Source organism: Coregonus lavaretus (genome assembly GCF_964263955.1).
Source record: "Coregonus lavaretus genome assembly, chromosome: 22".
NCBI lineage: Eukaryota > Metazoa > Chordata > Actinopteri > Salmoniformes > Salmonidae > Coregonus > Coregonus lavaretus.
In genome coordinates, this window is record NC_140009.1 from 30,403,252 (window position 1) to 30,422,636 (window position 19,385).

General features: G+C 43.7%; 1 long non-coding RNA gene across 1 annotated transcript; it reads left to right on the plus strand.

Annotated features, from left to right (window-relative positions):
• Positions 1 to 5,197: 5,197 nt before the first annotated feature.
• Positions 5,198 to 11,838, plus strand: LOC311149984. The gene is made up of 3 exons (XR_014615062.1): positions 5,198 to 5,403; positions 7,092 to 7,131; positions 7,218 to 11,838. It is a non-coding gene; the product is annotated as an uncharacterized lncRNA (long non-coding RNA).
• Positions 11,839 to 19,385: the final 7,547 nt, after the last annotated feature.

Here is a 19,385-nt window from a genome sequence, read left to right on the forward strand (position 1 = left end):
TATAAGAAGATATTATGAAACATTTCTATATTTAATTTTCAATAAATGTGCAAAAATATCTAAAAACATGTTTTCACTTTGTCATTATGGGTTATTGTGAGTAGATGGGCGAGAAACAATATATATTTAATCCATTTTGAATTCAGGCTGTAACACACTTTCTGAAGGCACTAAACTCAATCATCAAGTTATATTTAGGAAGTGTGTAAAACAGTATGTAAACATGATTAAAGTGATCAGTGTTCAATGACTATGTACATAGGGCAGCAGTCTCTAAGGTGCAGAGTAGAGTACCGTGTGGTGGCCGGCTAGTAAGTGTGACTAACTTCAGGGCAGGATACTAGGCGGAGGCCGGCTAGTGGTGACTATTTAACAGTCTGATGGCCTGGAAATAGAAGCTGTTTTTCAGTCTCTTGGTCAGAGCTTTGATGCACCTGTACTGTATTCACCTTCTAGATGGTAGCGGGGTGAACAGGCCGTGGCTCCGATGGCTGAGGTCCTTGATGATCTTAATGGCCTTCCTGATGCATTGGGCTGACCGCCCAACCCTCTAGAGAGCCCTTTGGTTGCTGTGATACAGCCTGACAGGATGCTCTCAATGGTGCATCGGTAGAAGTTTGTGAGGGTCTTAGGGGCCAAGCCGAATTTCTTCAGCCTCCTGAGGTTGAAGAGGCGCTGTTGCGCCTTCTTCACCACACTGGTTGTCAGTGATGTGCACTCCGAGGAACTTGAAGCTATTCACCCTCCACTGCTGCCCCGTTGATGTGGATGGGGGCGTGTTCTCTCTGCTGTCTCCTGAAGTCCATGATCAGCTCCTTCGTTTTGTTGACGTTGAGGGAGAGGGTATTTTCCTGGCACTACCGCCAGGCCCCTCATCTCCTCCCTGTAGGCTGTCTCGATGTTGTTGGTAATCAGACCTACCACTGTTGTGCCATCTGAAAACTTGATGATTGAGTTGGTGATGTGCGTGGCCACGCAGTCATCGGTTAACAGGGAGTACAGGAGAGGGCTAAGCATGCACCCTTGTGGGGCCCCCGTGTTGAGGATCAGAGTAGCGGAGGTGTTGTTGCCACCTGGGGTCGGCCCGTCAGGAAGTCCAGGACCCAGTTGCACAGGGTGGCGTTCAGACCCAGGGCCCCGAACTTAGTGATGAGCTTGGTGTTGAAGGCTGAGCTGTAGTCGATGAACAGCATTCTTACATTGGTATTCCTTTTGTCCAGATGGGATAGGGATTGTGTAGTGCTATGGTGATTGCGTCATCCGTGGATCTGTTGGGGCGGTATGCAAATTGTAGTGGGCCTAGGGTGTCGGGTAAGGTGGAGGTGATATGATCCTTAACTAGCCTCTCAAAGCATTTTATGACGACAGAAGTGAATGATATGGGGCGATAGTAATTTAGTTCAGTTACCTTCGCTTTCTTGGGTACAGGAACAATGGTGGACATCTTGAAGCAAGTGAGGAAAACAGACTGGGATAGGGAGAGTGAATATCTCCAGCCAGCTGGTCTGCACCTGCTCTGAGGGCATGGCTTGGGATGCCCTCTTGGCCGGCAGCCTTGCAAGGGTTAACACGCTTAAATGTCTTACTCATGTCGGCCACAGAGAACGAGAGCTCACAGTCCTCGTGAGCGGCAGTGGCCTACGTCGGCGGCACTGTGTTCACCTCAATGCGGGTGAAGAAGGTGTTTTAGCTTGACCGGGAGCAAGGCGTTGGTGCCCACGACGTGGCTGCTTTTCCATTTATCATCCTTGATTCTCTGGAGTCCCTGCCACACACGTCTCATTAGTACCATTAGTGGTTGTTTTTGCAAGGAGGTCCTAGTAGTGGAGCATGCTGTTGTGGAAAGCTCAATCCAAAGATCTAGGCAGAGACTATTTAAGGTATAGTAAATGTCTACACCTGTTGTATTTGGCGCATGTGGCAAATAAGATTTGATTTGAAATCTTTAATACAAGTAGCTGTAGGGGAGATCTGTCTCTCTGATCACAGATCAGGGAAGGACTCAGAGGGAGATGGTTGCATATCCCTCATATAGAGGAAGGTGATAATACAATCATAGTGGTTACACAACAGTTATTTTATACAAGCAACCGTTCCAGAACACAACGGCCTTGTGTTAGGGTGCAACAGGAGTCTATGAAATGCAGTTCATCACAGTTCAACACAGCACAGAGCATAAACTTTGAGAAGTTACAACAGCTCACCCCAAATTCACAATGTCTTGTTCCAAACCTGAGAATGTTTCTGAAATGGGGAGATGGAGGGAGACACTGTAGCTAGCTAGCTCACATTCACATCATTTGACCCCTGTGACAGGGCTGGAATGTCCCACTGTACATCATACACTAACTGTGGATTGCATTAAAACACACACCTCACACATAAATATATATACGCACACTTACACACACTCAACAATATCCAACAGAAACACAGCTGTGACATAGCAAGATATCAGCCAAACTAAATGCATCATGGCAGATTCTCTCAATAGATATGCATTCCCCAATCATGAGGATGAGATCCATTATAAGGGAGGAGCCACATAAAGAAGCCAGTCTGGGTCCCCAGTGACTGGTCTGAGCACATGAGAGTCCAGACACACCCACCCCAACCCCAGCCAAACACTGTCCTATCCTATCAACTCTCTCTCTCTTTCACACATGCACACCTTATCCCCAGCCAAACGCTGTCCTCTCCTCGCCTGTTGATCAGCACATACTCGGTCTCTGAGCAACCTTGTGACACATAGCTGGTCCGGGGTGCAACATTAATGTGTTAAATGTGATACTAGTGGCTGTTGGTTTTATTAGTAACACAGAGAGAGCTTTGACACAAGGAGTCCTCTCTCCACATATCATAGGAGGCCACGGTTAGGGGCGGGGTGGCTGGACAAACAGTTTCACAAGTTCAGTTTCTCGCCATCTGACGAACATGTCGAAAGGGGTAGTAGTTGGTAGAGTTTGGTATGAGGGTTTTGGCATGGATGGTAGTCGGGTAGGCCAGGGAAAATGAAGGCTCTGGGGCCTGAGAGGGTGGGACCGCATGAGACAGTACTCCATGTACCTCCTCAGATGTCAAATATTTTAATCTCAGAAAGAGTTCAGCTGCAAAAACAAAGATGTCGATCTTTCTTTACTTATTTTCCACTTGTACAGTTCCATTTATCACCATTGCTATAAATGACACAAAGTCAATTTTCTTCACATGAAGAATGTCTGGGTCCTGCTGGTGATACGCAGGCTTCGGTGTATGTTGCTGTGTAGATCTGGTATTCACTAACATCGGACCTTCTGATCTTTCTACCCATTTTCCCGCCTCCGCTTAGGAGACAGACTGAACTGCCCTGGTTTTGGCAACCTCCATCTCTTTCACCCTATTTGGGCATTCCAAGGATGTCGCCTCATGCTCTCCACCACAGTTACAACACTTTATTCATTTGCCACTCTTCTGCTAAACAGTCTCCATCATAGTGACTTTCCCGACACATCCCACATCTCGGCTCCTTCTACATGTTCAAACATTTTACATCGCTTACACTGCAAAGGCCTGGATATGAAGAATCTGAAAGGATAATACACATATCCCAGCTGCACTCGGGTTGGGAGGGACTCCACATCAAAAAACACAAGGACAGACTAACTCTTCTCCTTATTGCCATTAACCACACAATTCATCCAGCGTACATCAACCACTCCAGGAATTTACTTTAGTATATCAATGTCAACCTCTTCCGAAACTCCAATAATTACTCCTTTAATAGGTGCCCTGCTCTGTAGCTCAAAGCACAACACATCATAATCTCCAAATCAAGTGCGTTCCAACACCCAATTTTTCTGATCGTCAGAAACAAGCCCACTTCTTGTGATTTTCACCGATTTTACTTTACCCAAAGCTTTCTCCACCACTTTGGATGTTTTCACTGGATTCACCAAGTCGGGCATACATAATCCCATAAAACACACTCCTACCAGATACGATGGGGAATTATAAACAGTAGCCATTTTCTTTCTCAGATAAGATGACAATAAGCTATTTAGCATAAATATCTGGTGCAATGTTTGTTGTACATTGTCCCTGTCAAATATACTATTAAAATAAATGTAATTGTATTGTTTGCATTAGACTTCACATCCAAGTGACTAGTGTGGGATGCATGTGATAAAACATATTTCACACAAAGCAGAAGTCCTCTGATGTGAATAAAAATCTATGAGGAAGCTCCCCGTTAAAGTACATCTGTTGTGAGAAACAAGAAACAATCTGGAAAACATTGTCTCTTTCTTTCCACTGTGGTTCAATGTTACACTCAACCAAGTTAATTTCCTTTGGCCCTGCTACGGCCTTTAGTCAAACACTGGTCCATGATTTACTATCTGATGCGCCACACATTCATTTATCTCCACATTTCATTTCTGCTTAATTGTTGTAATGTAGCCTATATGATGTCCATTCCTTTGATCTCATGTGCACAGTCTGATGTGTATTGGCCCTAATTTGCACTAAGGAAATTTGGATAACTGTAAAACTACTTTAGCCTAATATTGACATGATTTTTTTTTCAGTATTTTCTTAGAAACTACCTTCACCACTTCAATCAAGTAACTGTGAAAGACTGAATCAGTGAATTAGTATAGGCCAAAAACCATGAAAAATATGGAACACAGTGAGAGAGACTATGTATGAACAGCACTGTTCACTGTTCCACAAGCAATAGCATGTCCTTAAAACCAGGCTTTCTATCCTTGGGTGAGTACGCCCTCTTCTGTACTAATGGCCATTCTACAATTTTGTAAGGGTCTGAATAGGTTATTATTGTATAGGGAAAACTGAAAGAAACAAGTTAATTTCAATAGCCTAATTGCCTATTTTAATTATTATTTAATCTGAGTTTTAGTTTAAGGACAGGTAGAACTATTGTTTTATTGGGCAGTAGGCCTAGGCCTATGATAGGCTACTACTCTAATTGCACTTCACCATCATCGAAAAAAAATTTTTTTAAACACCGCGTACAGTACTGGTAAAATGGCTACATTTTTAACATGTGACAGTTCCAAATGTATGTAAACATGTGTCAAAAGCATGTGATTCAGACGACGCGGCATTACGTTTTTTTACAGCAGCCAATCCAAAGCAGGGGTGTGTGAGAGGGCGGGGTTTGAATGTGGCGCTCTGGAAAATTCGATGGATTAACAGGTTTTAAAAGGAAACGTCTTGAGATACATGATCCAGGGACCGATGCCAGGATCATGTATTGTTGTCCAGAATGGCCACAGGACATGCTACGCATGAGATGTGCCATAGGTGAGTCCTTTCTCGCCAAGAAGGATGAAGCTTGGATCATCATCACACACCACAATGTCTACAGCCTACTGTCATTGTCAACATCCCAGCATATCACAGGTGAAGTTTCTCTTTTACATTTAGATAATCAGGAAATAATTGCGCACATTAGTATTTCGCAATCCAAAATGTTTGGGTAACTGTTCTTTAAGCTTCAGGCAGTTCATGTTTCTAATATTTTATTAATGTTCATAGATGAGTCTGTGTTGACGTGTAGGGTATGGGGTTATGAAACAGTTGTTATGAAATGTCTTACAGTATGAATACATGTTAAAATAGCACCCCAATAAGCTACTGCGTAAAATATATGAAAGCATAGTAAAAATGTGCGTTTTTACAAGGGAATAGAGCAATAAACTAATTGAAGGCAATATGGTGGGGAAGGTACCATAACAGTGAAAAGGGATGCTGCAAGAGAAGGGACGAGGGCTTGGCGCCTTGGAGGATGTTGCGCACTTCTATTTACCTGCATGTCTGTCTCTCTTTGCCCATTTTATGATGCTACTTCTTAATTCTGAGTGGCATAGCAAGTTTTGTTATATATTTTGAATTGAGGTAAACGTACAAAGTTTATGTTATATATGTAATGTATAGGATATAAAGAGATCTGCAGAACTGCAGATAATGTCATCTAGTAAATAGCCTAAAATACGTCATTCTGCATTCTTTGACTCTGCTAATGTTTACCAAAGTAGGCCTTTTGATAAATGACATGATCATTGAAAGTAGGATGAGATGCGCACTTCCTATTTCTGATGTAAACAAACCACCAAACCATTACTCTTCCTGGACGATGTGTGTCGCTGTTCTGCAGCTTAGATAAACATACATTATCATTATTTTTCAATACTGAACGTGGACAATGAACGGTATCAATGTATCTGATTTTTCCATTTGAAATGATTTTACCTTTACATGAAAATCGCTTGACTAGTGAAACATTACAGCAGTATTCCAATTGGAGTTCAATAAAATCTGTGATATTCCTTTTCCCTCCAGAGCAGGGTTTCCCAAACTCGGTCCTGGGGCCTACCAGGGGTGCACATTTTGGTTTTTGCCCTAGCACTACACAGCTGATTCAAATAATCAAAGCTTGATGATGAGTTGATTATTTGAATCAGCTGTGTAGGGCTAGGGCAAAAACCAAAATGGAGGCCCCAGGACTGAGTTTGGGAAACCCTGGTCCAGAGGTTATGTCTGGCCAGGTTTATGAGGCTGGCACCTCTGTGTTTGTGTGTGTTTGTGTGTGTGTGTGTACGCACATGTGTGGGAAAGGATGACGAGGGCTCTCTTGACGTCAAGGCCTTAAACCCTCAAGAGTAAAAAGTGACGCAGTGGATGCCAGCCCACACAATGTTGATCTTATTATCTCAGTTATACAGAGATCTTTTCAATGGTGTGCAGATGGTTGGTGGATTAAATCAATTACTTTTATTAAAGTCAGGATCTGAGTCAGGATTCAATTGATTAAAATAATGACTTTGATAATCATACTATCAAAACACTGATATGGATACCAAGAGGGTCAGAAAAATAACAAACTTAGCACCAAGTAACATAGCTATGTAGGCATAGGCTAGATCATCAATCTACTCATGTTATCATTGGATGCTTGGGGAGTGTATGTTTACTGTGCAAGATTGTACACGTGTATAGAGCTGCATAGGCTATATCCTGATATGAAGTGGTGAATAAAGTTTCATTACATACATATTCATCCACATACCTTTACATTTCTTATTTTTCAGTAGACCAAAGGTGACACTTTGTGGGCAGTAAAAATTATAGGTAAGTGTATACACAACATGATAATAATGAATACCAGATTTCTGAGTGTGCCACAAACTGCTGAGCCATATGATGTTATATTTCAGGGATGGATGGCGAAGGCTTCTTTCCATACAGCAACAACAACAGCAACAACCCAGACCAGGGCACATACCTGAGAGGGAGATTAGGGTTTAGGAGGTGGAGCAGGACTTTGAGATGACATGGCTATATTTAACCCAGTGCCCAGTGAATGATTGGTATAAATAGCTAACAGGAAGATCTCCAGGTTGCAGATTTACAGTAAAGGCAACAATATAAAAGGAATATATTTTATAGGATTGGTCTTATTGGTATTTTTGAAACAGTATTTATGTCTACTAAAGTGTTGATCTTGGTGTTGCATCTTGTAGCACCAGTAGCAGGGGCGGAACCTGGCTTTAACCCAGTCCACTGGTAAACCCTCACACCATTAGCCTACTGCTTCTGTTCCATGTGTTTTACGTTGTGCTGGGTTGTTAAGTCTGGGGATCTACTGACTGAGAGGAGACCAGATCGTCACCTCTCTCATCAATACTCCTGCATGTACCATGTCTCCTCAGAGAACACATGCTTTGATCAGACATATCCCTTACATATCCTTGCTGCTGGCAGAGAGAGAGACGCAGTCCGGAGATAAAGCTGATTCTTTTACCGATAGTCTCCTTCCCTTCCCACCATGGTAAGATGAACCCAAGGAGTGAATGTTGAAGTGAACGCTCTCCCTCTCTTTCTCTCTCTTTATCTCTATCTGAACCTGAAATGGGTCAATGCAACATACTGTCCTTACAATATGTAATTGACTGTGTATTGTTCAACTGTTCCTTGATTGTCAGCCATTTATTATCATGTTATTACTGTATCATCTTCATCCAAGTCAAAGGTTGCTTATTCAATGCTCAGCCCAGTTGTGTTGGAGTGGTCAAACGTGAAAGAAATCAAATTACTTTACACTTAGTGGTCTCTAAGACAAAGCTTCCTTTACAGCCCAGATAACAAAAGTGAGTTTCTACTCCGCGAGAGCTGTAGATAGACGTGATGTGGTAAGCCTTGTGGTGTGTAGCTAAACCTAATGACGGTTATTCAGCCCTGCCTATGTCTGGTGGTAAAGGGTTCTCATTGTAATTCTCCAGCCATAGCTAACACCAGCACACACAGACACTCCCCACAATAACAGACATGACGATCGTCACAACAGGCGAAATTGGACAATGATTACAGGACTTTCTTTAAAAGGTACACTTTGAACATCACATTTTCCAGGTCCTCAGTCATCTTCTGCTGCACCGATTGTTCCCATGATTGCAGTAGGTCTGTTTTGAATATTGATGTTGTAATATCTTGATGGTTCCTTGTTGGCCCACTTTCATCTCCTATAAACGAGATGCTACTGTATGTAAGAGGCTTATGTACCTCTCTGTTTTGGTTTTTCTCTTGTTTGTCTGATGATGTGCCTTTTAAAGCAAGTGGCTAGTCAGGTGACAAAGGAGAGGAGGCTCGTCTCTGTCAGCTTAGCTCTCAGCTGAGAGAGAGAGAGACCCAATTGAAAGGGGACACGGGGGAAAATGGGGACACAGGATCCGTCACAGTCAGAGAGAAATGGGTGGACAGAGTGGGAGGTGGCAACAAGGTCTCTTTAACTGCAGCCCTAGCTAGCTGTGCTCAGCTGTCTGTTTGGCAGCCAGCAGTGTGTTGCTGGGTCGAGTCGTTCAAGAAGCTGCTGCCTGCGTTAGTGTATGTAGCCACAACAGTAGCAGCAGAGAAAGCCCTGAAAATGAGTGCTGCGTCACACCGATCGAGGAAGAGAAATAGAGAGTGATTGTAAACCGTTGTGGCGAGCTGTTTGTGTGTGTGGTCTGATCTGTTGGCGTATATCTGTGTCAATGCAAAACTAACTGTCTGAAAGAGAAATTCTGCTGTTGCAACGAGATGAAAATAGTGTGCGTGTGTCTGAGGCAGACAGGGAGGGAGGGAGGGAGGGAGTCAGAGAGAGAGATTTTGGATTAGTTGCTACGTCACTTTTTCACGTCGAGGGGGGAAACAGAAGCTAAGATAATAGAAGCCTGCAGTCATCCAGTTTTCTACCTGAGAGTTGGACGCAATGGTTACGGCGTGAACCCCTGCCTCCTCAGCCTCATCCATAGTGCATGTTACCTGCTTCTCCCTCAGCCTCTACATCTGTGTAGTAGTTAGGCTGGGATCGTCAGAGAAGACTTCCAACATGGATGCTGAAGATGTGACAGTTAGTTAGTGTGGGTGTTTGGTGTTTTGATGGCATTGTGAGGTCGGAGTAGGGGGTGGGAAGGAGTGAGGCAAAGGGGTCATCGAAAGAACGTTCTGGAAGGTTCTTAATGTCAAGACGAAGCACGTTGGGGAGCGTATTCAGAGAATGATCGAGGTAATCGAATATTGCTATTATATGGTTACATATATACAAATAAATTATTACATACATTATTACGTAGATATAGATATGTGTGATGTGTTGTCTGTCCTTATACAAAACCACATAGTAACCGGTATGGAGCTAGTCGGCAGTAATATGTTGTCATCAGGATACCTTTTCTCCCATAGTACCTGCTATAAGGTGCGAACCAGGCGATACAGTTTGTTCATATTGCTACTCAGCATATTTGTGTGTTTTTACTTTCAACTTGTTGTGATTAACTCTTCATAGGGTCGAAGGCAGGAAGGAGGATGAGTAAACCGGGATCGAGTAAACCTGGGCTTATTTTGTTATTAGGGAAGCCAACAGGAGACCTATTTGGAGCCTTTATCTTGTAGCAGATCAGTATTATCATGTGATTTGTTTTCAGTCTCTAGGGCCACTGGCTGGGGTTTAGTGGAAACCCTCCCTGAGACATTTGTTTCTGCGTAGTTAGTAGAGACCGAAACAGAGGTGGTGACGCAGTCCTCTACTGAGCTGTACTTCTACGACAGCATGGCTGGCCCTGTGTTTTTCTCTCTCTCTTGTTCTTTCTCGCCCATGTAGCTCTCCCTCTTGTTCTTTCTCTCTCGTTCTCTCTCTCCCTCTTGTTCTCTCTCTCTATCTCTGGGGGGGGAGTGAGGGAGCAGCAAATGGGGTCTAAATGTCATGGCTCGAGTTCAGAGAGAGAGAAAGAGAGGGAGAGAAAGAGGGAGGGAGGGGGAGACAGAGTGAGAGAGAGAAACAGAGAGGGAGAAATGTTTTACCTTGCTCTCTTGGTAACTCTGCATTGGCAGCTCTCCAGTTCACATTCACTAGACTTCCTAAAGCTGCTGCATCACAGGCCCCAGTGCCAGAGCTGGCCTCCCATTGAGTGGGAGGAGCTCCCTAGACTCTGCTGGCAGCACAATGCTATTGGAAGAGCACAAGGGAGCCAGGTGGAGGGCAGCTTCTGATTGATGGATACGTTTTTTAAAAGATGTTGTATGTTCTATAGGGGTTCTAATGAAATGTGTACAGGTACAGTACATGGTTTTGTTTTACATTATTGTTTCTTATCTATGGCACATTTAGTTTTATGTACTCTATATTAGAATATATTATATTATTGTTTGTCCTATGCTGAAAGGAGTGGAAACATTATGTGCACTGTAGGTAAACACATGAGTGTGTATCTGTTTACTAGGTTCCAGTAATGTCTTGTGTAATGTGTTCTCATAGTCTGATTGGTTTGTATTCTATGTTGCTGACATTGATCAGCTCCTGTTTGTTTCCTGTGACGCTGGGGGCCAACCACAGCCCACTTCCTGCTCTGTCCAGCTTCTCCTCCCCTTCCCTTCCCAGAGGAGCCAACTTCTCAGTCTCTCAGTAGTGTTTGGTTTGGTTGCTGTAGTACGGTTACCGTCCGTGAGACAGAGGGTTCTGTAAACTGACATTCTGTGATGTCACAAACCTGCCACATTGGCAATTTCTAAATTGATGGAAGAACAACTGTTTGCCAAGGGTCTGCATTGCAGCTGCTGCCTCTGCAGTTGGCGCCACTCTTTCCCTCTCAGAAACACACGCGCACACACACTCGTATTCACGAAATGAAGGCAATACACACACACACACACACACACACACACACACACACACACACACTGAGTCTGTCTAATGCCCTCATCTCTGAGGTTGAGGGTGCCATATCCCGGCGGCACCCCATGGAGATAATTTGTTATAAATGAGGACGCAACAGGAGAGGGTTAGCCTGCCAGTATGTGGTGGATATAACACACACACACACACACACACAGCATATCATAAGAAGGGCACAGGGAGGACACCCATACTTTAGTGTGTGTGTGTGTGTGTGTCGCTTTCTTTTCTCATTAATAGGTAACGTGATACTGCTTTTTTAATAGATATCTATTATCACTTTGTCATGGTAGAATGATTTGATCCTGAATGGGTGAAAGTCTTTAATCTCCATTAATAGTCACTTCAGGGTGTAATATAATATCACTCCTATGCATGTGTTGAAACCCCCTGTTTGGATGGGGTCTACACAGATTAAGACCACCATAGTGTGAAAATAATTCAAAACATTGATTTAGGCTTTAGGCTATATACTCTACATTTGGCTTATACTTTGGGTTTAATTTAGTTTTGATGGTGTTTCCTGATCAGGGTGAACTGGCTAGATTGATTAGATTGAAAATAATGCTGTTGAAAATGTATTTAAGCAAATCCCCCCCCCCAAATAAAATAAATAAGTCCATCTAGGCAAGCCAGTGCTGTCTGTGTTGTTTTGGACTGCACATGGAAAGGCTCCTGTCCCTTTAACTATTTTATAAACATTACACAATAGGTCCAGGGAACACAGGCAACAAACAAACCAAAAAAGAAATCTGCCTGCCAGGGTAGGGTTCAGCCAGGGAGGAACCAGACACCCTACTGATCAGTCTGACCTGTCACGGTGGCCAATGAGACAGAGTTCCCATGACTCACTAGCTAACTCCTGAACATATTGTCCAGTCTGTCTATAGGTCAGATTGATAAGGGCAGTAGGGCGCCAGGGTCTTTGCTCTTCCTCTCATTGTGGAAATCAAAGCAAATATGCATTTTAAATAGAATAAGAAAAAACGGAGGGAATATTTTGGCAGGAGCCTTACTTCCCTGACCCTCTTCTAATCAGTTAAAGTACAAGGAGTGTTTGTGGGCATTGTCGAAGAGAGGGAGGGGTGTAGCTGAGAGAATAGAACAGAGAGAGTTAGATGTTGAATTACATAGAGGGTAGAAGGGTATTTTGGGGGAGAGGTTGGGCAGTTTTGTATTTCGCCTAGCTAATCAGTTGGCACCACTGTAAGTCAGTGAGTTGGCCACTGCCTATTACCACGCCCTTACATTGTGTCTGCGTCATGGCTCTCTCCCTGACAGAATCTACCTGCCACTTCCTTGGTTTTCTCCATAATGGCGGTGGTAGAGAGCTGTGAGTGTGAATACCACACCACTGTGAGTCAAAGTGAAGGGGACCGAAGTCAACGGCCCAGCCAGCATCTGTCTCTGTGTCTTCAGGGCTGCAGGTAAAACTGTAGATTTTTAAAAAAATATGTTGACTTGGCATGTGTTGTTGTGTGTTGCTCCGCTCCAAGCAGATCTGCTTCGTTTGGATCAAGTTTCAGGTTTGCTAGAAGGAGGTAGTATGTGTGGTGTTCTCTCTATGGTTTTACAGCTCTCTCTTTTTCTATCTATTAGTGATGGGAGAAGAAAATCAATACAGTTTCATATCTGAATATTATTTTTTACAAAACTGTATATCGTATCGTTTTGACAATGTCGCAATATTATTTTTGCGCTAGTTGGCTGTACCTGCACCAAAACAGTATTTTTTCTTCTTAACTTGTTCTCCATCTTCTTTTTAAATAGGAGCATATTAGTTTTCAGCACTTTTATTTCCATGACTGATCAAAATGTGTTTTCTCATGGCTCTCTCTTGTCCCTCTGCAGCAGACATATGGTGAGCAATTTAGAACATTGAATCACAGTAAAAGCACAGTATCGAATCGCATTACGTATAGAATTATCATGATAATATTGTATCGTAAGGTTCCTGACAATTCCAAGCCCTTCTTTCTCTCTCTCTCTCTCTCTCTCTCCCCTCTCTCTCTCTCTCTCTCTCGCTCTCTCTCCTGTGATACAACTAGAAGTCAGGGGCGGCCTGTTCAATAGGGCGATATGGGCGACGCACTGCCAAACGGGAAAAGGAAGGGATTTTTTTTCTAATCAATTATATCACGGCAACAGTAGTTATCAGTGTTGTAATCTATACGTCTGATCTGCCACAGTGCCACACTGCCACTAAATGTCGAATCAGGCTAAAGTCGTGCTTCAAATGGCTCCCCCCCCTTTTGGGGCGATTTCAGTCAGGTTGAAAATCGCCCAGAAGTCTGTAATAGACTCCCATGTAAAATCTATTTTTTTCAAATTTCAGAGCCTTCAATACAATCTCAATGGGTGTCTGTGGGCTTGCACTTACGCGCTTTCGTCATACGTTACGTAACCATGAACGTAACTGAGAAAAGAGTGGATTGTTTGAAAGAAGTTCCTTTTTGTCGGCGAACAAATGGAGATAAATTGGCAACGAAACAATTAGGACCTCCCAGACCAAATTTAATAATTCAACAGGTTTCTACTAAAGGCAGAAAGTCCTACACCCGAGGATTTTCCAAAAATTGGTACGAACGAAAAAAGACATTGCCACTCACTCAACTGGATGACGAGGGATACAGGCTAGCTGTCCGCCGCCACAACGATGAGGTTAGTGTTGATAATCACAAGTTTACTGGATGTGGATATGGTGTAATAAAGGCAGTTTATTCAGAGGTAAATATATCTGGAATCGCGTTCACGGACCCGTTCGTCAAACTCTTAGGGAGCTATAAATTAAGCCCCATTACTTACCATATCAGATAAGAGAAATTGCTGCAGCTACATATATTTTACATCCTGGCCCTACATAGTTCACTATTTGCATCACTTACCAAAATATTACATGTGGTCATATATGCTTGGAAAGTGGAGATGCCATAGAACGTCAAAAAAGTAAAAATTGCTGGAGACACATTGCCGTTTTGGAGAAGACATCGCGTTTGCTAGCGAAGAGATTTGTTGTGGCAAATGAACTTGGGCTGGGAATTGCCAGGAACCTCACGATAAGATATATGCATCAGCATTGCGAGTCTCATGATTCTATACGTATTGCGATTCGATACTGTGATTTTATTGCGCACCATATGTCTGTTGCAGAGGGATCAGAAAGCCATGAGAACGAGTTTTGATCAGTCATGGAAATAAAAGTGCTGAAAACAAATTTGCTCCCAATGTGAAAAGATTGAGAACAAGCTATGAAGGAACAATAATGGTGTTTTGGTGCAGGTACAGCCAACTAGCGCTAAAATATTGCGATATTGTCAATACAGTATATCGTAAAGTATCACTATGTAACTCGATTTCTTTCACCCCAATCCCTCAAATTAACGGTAAATAACTGAATTGTTTGCCCCACATTTAGCTAAGATGATTAGCTAGCCAGCTAAAATGTTTTATTTAGTTAGCAGTCGCATCTACAATAGTTTACTGTCAATAACATGTCTCCAAAAATGACGTGGTGTCTCCAATTGTGTTGACATTTTACAATTGCAATGCGCATCCATGAGTATCCACTTTCTGTAGCTCAGCTGGTAGAGCATGGTGCTTGTAACGCCAAGGTAGTGGGTTCGATCCCCGGGACCACCCATACACAAAAATGTATGCACGCATGACTGTAAGTCGCTTTGGATAAAAGCGTCTGCTAAATGGCTTATTATTATTATTATTATTATTATTATTATTATTATTATTATCTGAAGAGAGCCCCGAAACATTGTGTGCAGACATTTTATGCAATAAATGAAGTAGGTTCAATCTAGTAGTTCTGATCTTCTGATTGGTCCTGATGAGTTGGGCGAGGTCCCATGCAGGCTACTGTCACTGTTGCATTGGCTCTGAGTCGGGTTCTCTGTCTTCAAATGTTCAGCCTAAGAGAGGGGATTTGTGTGTGTGTGTGTGTGTGTGTGTGTTTAACAGTGATGATGTGTGTGTGTGTGTGTTTAACAGTGATGATGTGTGTGTGTGTGTGTTTGTGTGTGTGTGTGTCCTCAGAGCAAGAACTCGTGAGTTGGAAGAACTGAGAGGCCTATGGCGTGGGTGTTGTCCTTGGCCACCTGCTGACAAGGCTGACAAGATAGGACCCTTTTGTCCATTGTTATTGGATAGGAACAGAACTTATAACCAGCTCCTGACCTAAATAGATCTTAGCACAACATTTTACTCAACATATCATATTCCATATTCACTATAACAAATATATTTACTACGACATTAGCAAGAACCGCCACATCCTCAGCCGGCTAATCCAGTGTGTGAAGTTTTGCGGAGTGTTTGAGTTAGCTTTGCGAGGCAAAGATGAAACTGAGGGCTCCACCAACCCTGGTAAGCCAACACTTTTGAGATCAGTCAATAAATGCTTCTGGTATTGACTTATATGCTGCCCCTGTCTTCATGTTGTTGCTGGACATATCTTTTTTTAAATGTGTGTAGGTCACCTAAATCATCAGAAAAATTGCCCCTCCTGAGAATTTTTTCAGGAGCCGCCACTGCTAGAAGTACTATCTTGTCTGATGCAGAGAACTAACTTAGTGAAAGATGTCCTCAGCAGGGACTTCCCACCTTCCCTCTTCCAGTACTGTCCCATGGTGCATTTCTTCTGGAGATCCTTAAGATGGACCCAATATTGGACAGCATTGGAATCATAACCAATAGCCTTGGCTTCTCAAATGACTGCCTTGCCTGGTTCACCAACTACTTCTCAGATAGAGTTCAATGTGTCAAATCGGAGGGCCTGTTGTCTGGACCTATGGCAGTCTCTATGGGGGTGCCACAGGGTTCAATTCTTGGGCCGACACTTTTCTCTGTGTATATCAATGATGTCGCTTTTGCTGCTGGTGACTCTCAGATCCACCTCTACGCAGACGACACCATTTTGTATACATCTGGCCCTTCATTGGACACTGTGTTAACAAACCTCCAAACGAGCTTCAATGCCATACAACACTCCTTCAGTAGCCTCCAACTGCTCTTAAACACTAGTAAAACTAAATGCATGCTCTTCAATCGAACGCTGCTGGCTCCCGCCCACCCGACTAGAATCACTACTCTTGACGGGTCTGACCTAGAGTATGTGGACAACTACAAATACCTAGGTGTCTGGTTAGACTGTAAACTCTCCTTCCAGACTCACATTAAGAATCTCCAATCCAAAGTTAAATCCAGAATCAGCTTCCTATTTCGCAACAAAGCCTCCTTCACTCATGCTGCCAAACATGCCCTCGTAAAACTGACTATCCTACCAATCCTTGACTTCGGCGATGTCATTTACAAAATAGCCTCCAACAATCTACTCAGCAAATTGGATGTAGTCTATCACAGTGCCATCCGTTTTGTCTCCAAAGCCCCATACACTACCCACCACTGTGACCTGTACGCTCTTGTTGGCTGGTCCTCATTACATGTTCGTCTTCAAACCCACTGGCTCCAGGCCATCTATAAATCACTGCTAGGCAAATCCCCGCCTTATCTTAGCTCATTGGTCACCATAGCAACACCCACCCGTAGTATGCGCTCCAGCAGGTATATCTCACTGGTCATCCCCAAAGCCAACACCTCCTTTGGCCGCCATTCCTTCCAGTTCTCTGCTGCTAATGACTGGAACGAATTGCAAAAATCTCTATATATACTACATGGCCAAAAGTATGTGGACAAGCCTTCAAATTAGTGGATGCAGCAATTGCTGACAGGTGTATAAAATCGACACACAGCCATGCAATCTCCATAAACAAACACTGGCAGTAGAATGGCCCGTACTGAAAAGCTCAGTGACTTTCAACGTGGCACCGTCATAGGATGCCACCTTTCCAACAAGTCCGTTAGTCAAATTTCTGCCATGCTAGAGCTGCCCCAGTAAGTGCTGTTATTGTGAAGTGGAAACGTCTATGAGCAACAATGGCTCAACCCCGAAGTGGTAGGCCACACAAGCTCACAGAACGGGACCGCCGAGTGCTGAAGCGCGTATCGTGTAAAAATCATCTGTCGTCGGTTGCAACATTCACTACCGAGTTCCAAACTGCATCTGGAAGAAACGTCAGCACAATAACTGTTCGTTGGGAGCTTCATGAAATGGGTTTCCATGGCCGAGCAGCCGCACACAAGCCTAAGATCACCATGCGCAATGCCAAGTGTTGGCTGGAGTGGTGTAAAGCTCGCCGCCATTGGACTCTGGAGCAGTGGAAACGCGTTCTCTGGAGTGATGAATGCAATGCAAATAGTCTGGGTAGCCATTTGATTAGATGTTCAGGAGTCTTATGGCTTGGGGGTAGAAGCTGTTTAGAAGCCTCTTGGACCTAGACTTGGCGCTCCGGTACCACTTGCCGTGCGATAGCAGAGAGAACAGTCTATGACTAGGGTGGCTGGAGCCTTTGACAATTTTTTGGGCCTTCCTCTGACACCGCCTGGTATAGAGGTCCTGGATGGCAGGAAGCTTGGTCCTAGTGATATACTGGGCCGTACGCACTACCCTCTGTAGTGCCTTGCGGTCGGAGGCCGAGCAGTTGTCATACCAGGCAGTGATGCAACCAGTCAGGATGCTCTCAATAGTGCAACTGTAGAACCTTTTGAGGATCTGAGGACCCATGCCAAATATTTTCAGTCTCCTTAGGGGGAATAGGTTTTGTCGTGCCCTCTTCATGATTGTCTTGGTGTGCTTGGACCATGTTAGTTTGTTGGTGATGTGGACACCAAGGAACTTGAAGCTCTCAACCTGCTCCACTACAGCCCCGTCGATGAGAATGTGGGCGTGCTCGGTCCTCTTCTTTTTCCTGTAGTCCACAATCATCTCCTTTGTCTTGATCACATTGAGGGAGAGGATGTGGTCCTGGCACCACAAGGCCAGGTCTCTGACCTCCCTATAGGCTGTCTCGCCGTTGTCGGTGATCAGGCCTACCACTGTTGTGTCATCGGCAAACTTAATAATAATAATATTATGCCATTTAGCAGACGCTTTTATCCAAAGCGACTTACAGTCATGCGTGCATACATTTTTGTGTATGGGTGGTCCCGGGGATCGAACCCACTACCTTGGCGTTACAAGCGCCGTGCTCTACCAGTTGAGCTACAGAGGACCACAATGATGATGGTGTTGGAGTTGTGCCTGGCCATGCAGTCATGAGTGAACAGGGAGTACGGGAGGGGACTGAGCATGCACCCCTGAGGGGCCCCTGTGTTGAGGATCAACGTGGCAGATGTGTTGTTAACTACCCTTACCACCTGGGGGTAAGGGCAGGGTGTCTACTTTGAAGAATTTGTTTCACTTTTTTGGTCACTACATGATTCCTTATGATTCCATAGTTTTGATGTCTTCACTATTATTCTACAATGTAGAAAATAGTAAAAATAAAGCAAAACCCTTGAATGAGTAGGTGTGTCCAAACTTTTGACTGGTACTGTATATATACAGTGAGGGAAAAAAGTATTTGATCCCCTGCTGATTTTGTACGTTTGCCCACTGACAAAGAAATTATCAGTCTATAATTTTAATGGTAGGTTTATTTGAACAGTGAGAGACAGAATAACAACAAAAATATCTAGAAAAACGCATGTCAAAAATGTTATAAATTGATTTGCATTTTAATGAGGGAAATAAGTATTTGACCCCCTCTCAATCAGAAAGATTTCTGGCTCCCAGGTGTCTTTTATACAGGTAACGAGCTGAGATTAGGAGCACACTCTTAAAGGGAGTGCTCCTAATCTCAGTTTGTTACCTGTATAAAAGACACCTGTCCACAGAAGCAATCAATCAATCAGATTCCAAACTCTCCACCATGGCCAAGACCAAAGAGCTCGCCAAGGATGTCAGGGACAAGATTGTAGACCTACACAAGGCTGGAATGGGCTACAAGACCATCGCCAAGCAGCTTGGTGAGAAGGTGACAACAGTTGGTGCGATTATTCGCAAATGGAAGAAACACAAAAGAACTGTCAATCTCCCTCGGCCTGGGACTCCATGCAAGATCTCACCTCGTGGAGTTGCAATGATCATGAGAATGGTGAGGAATCAGCCCAGAACTCCACGGGAGTATGTTGTCAATGATCTCAAGGCAGCTGGGACCATAGTCACCAAGAAAACAATTGGTAACACACTACGCCATGAAGGACTGAAATCCTGCAGCGCCCGCAA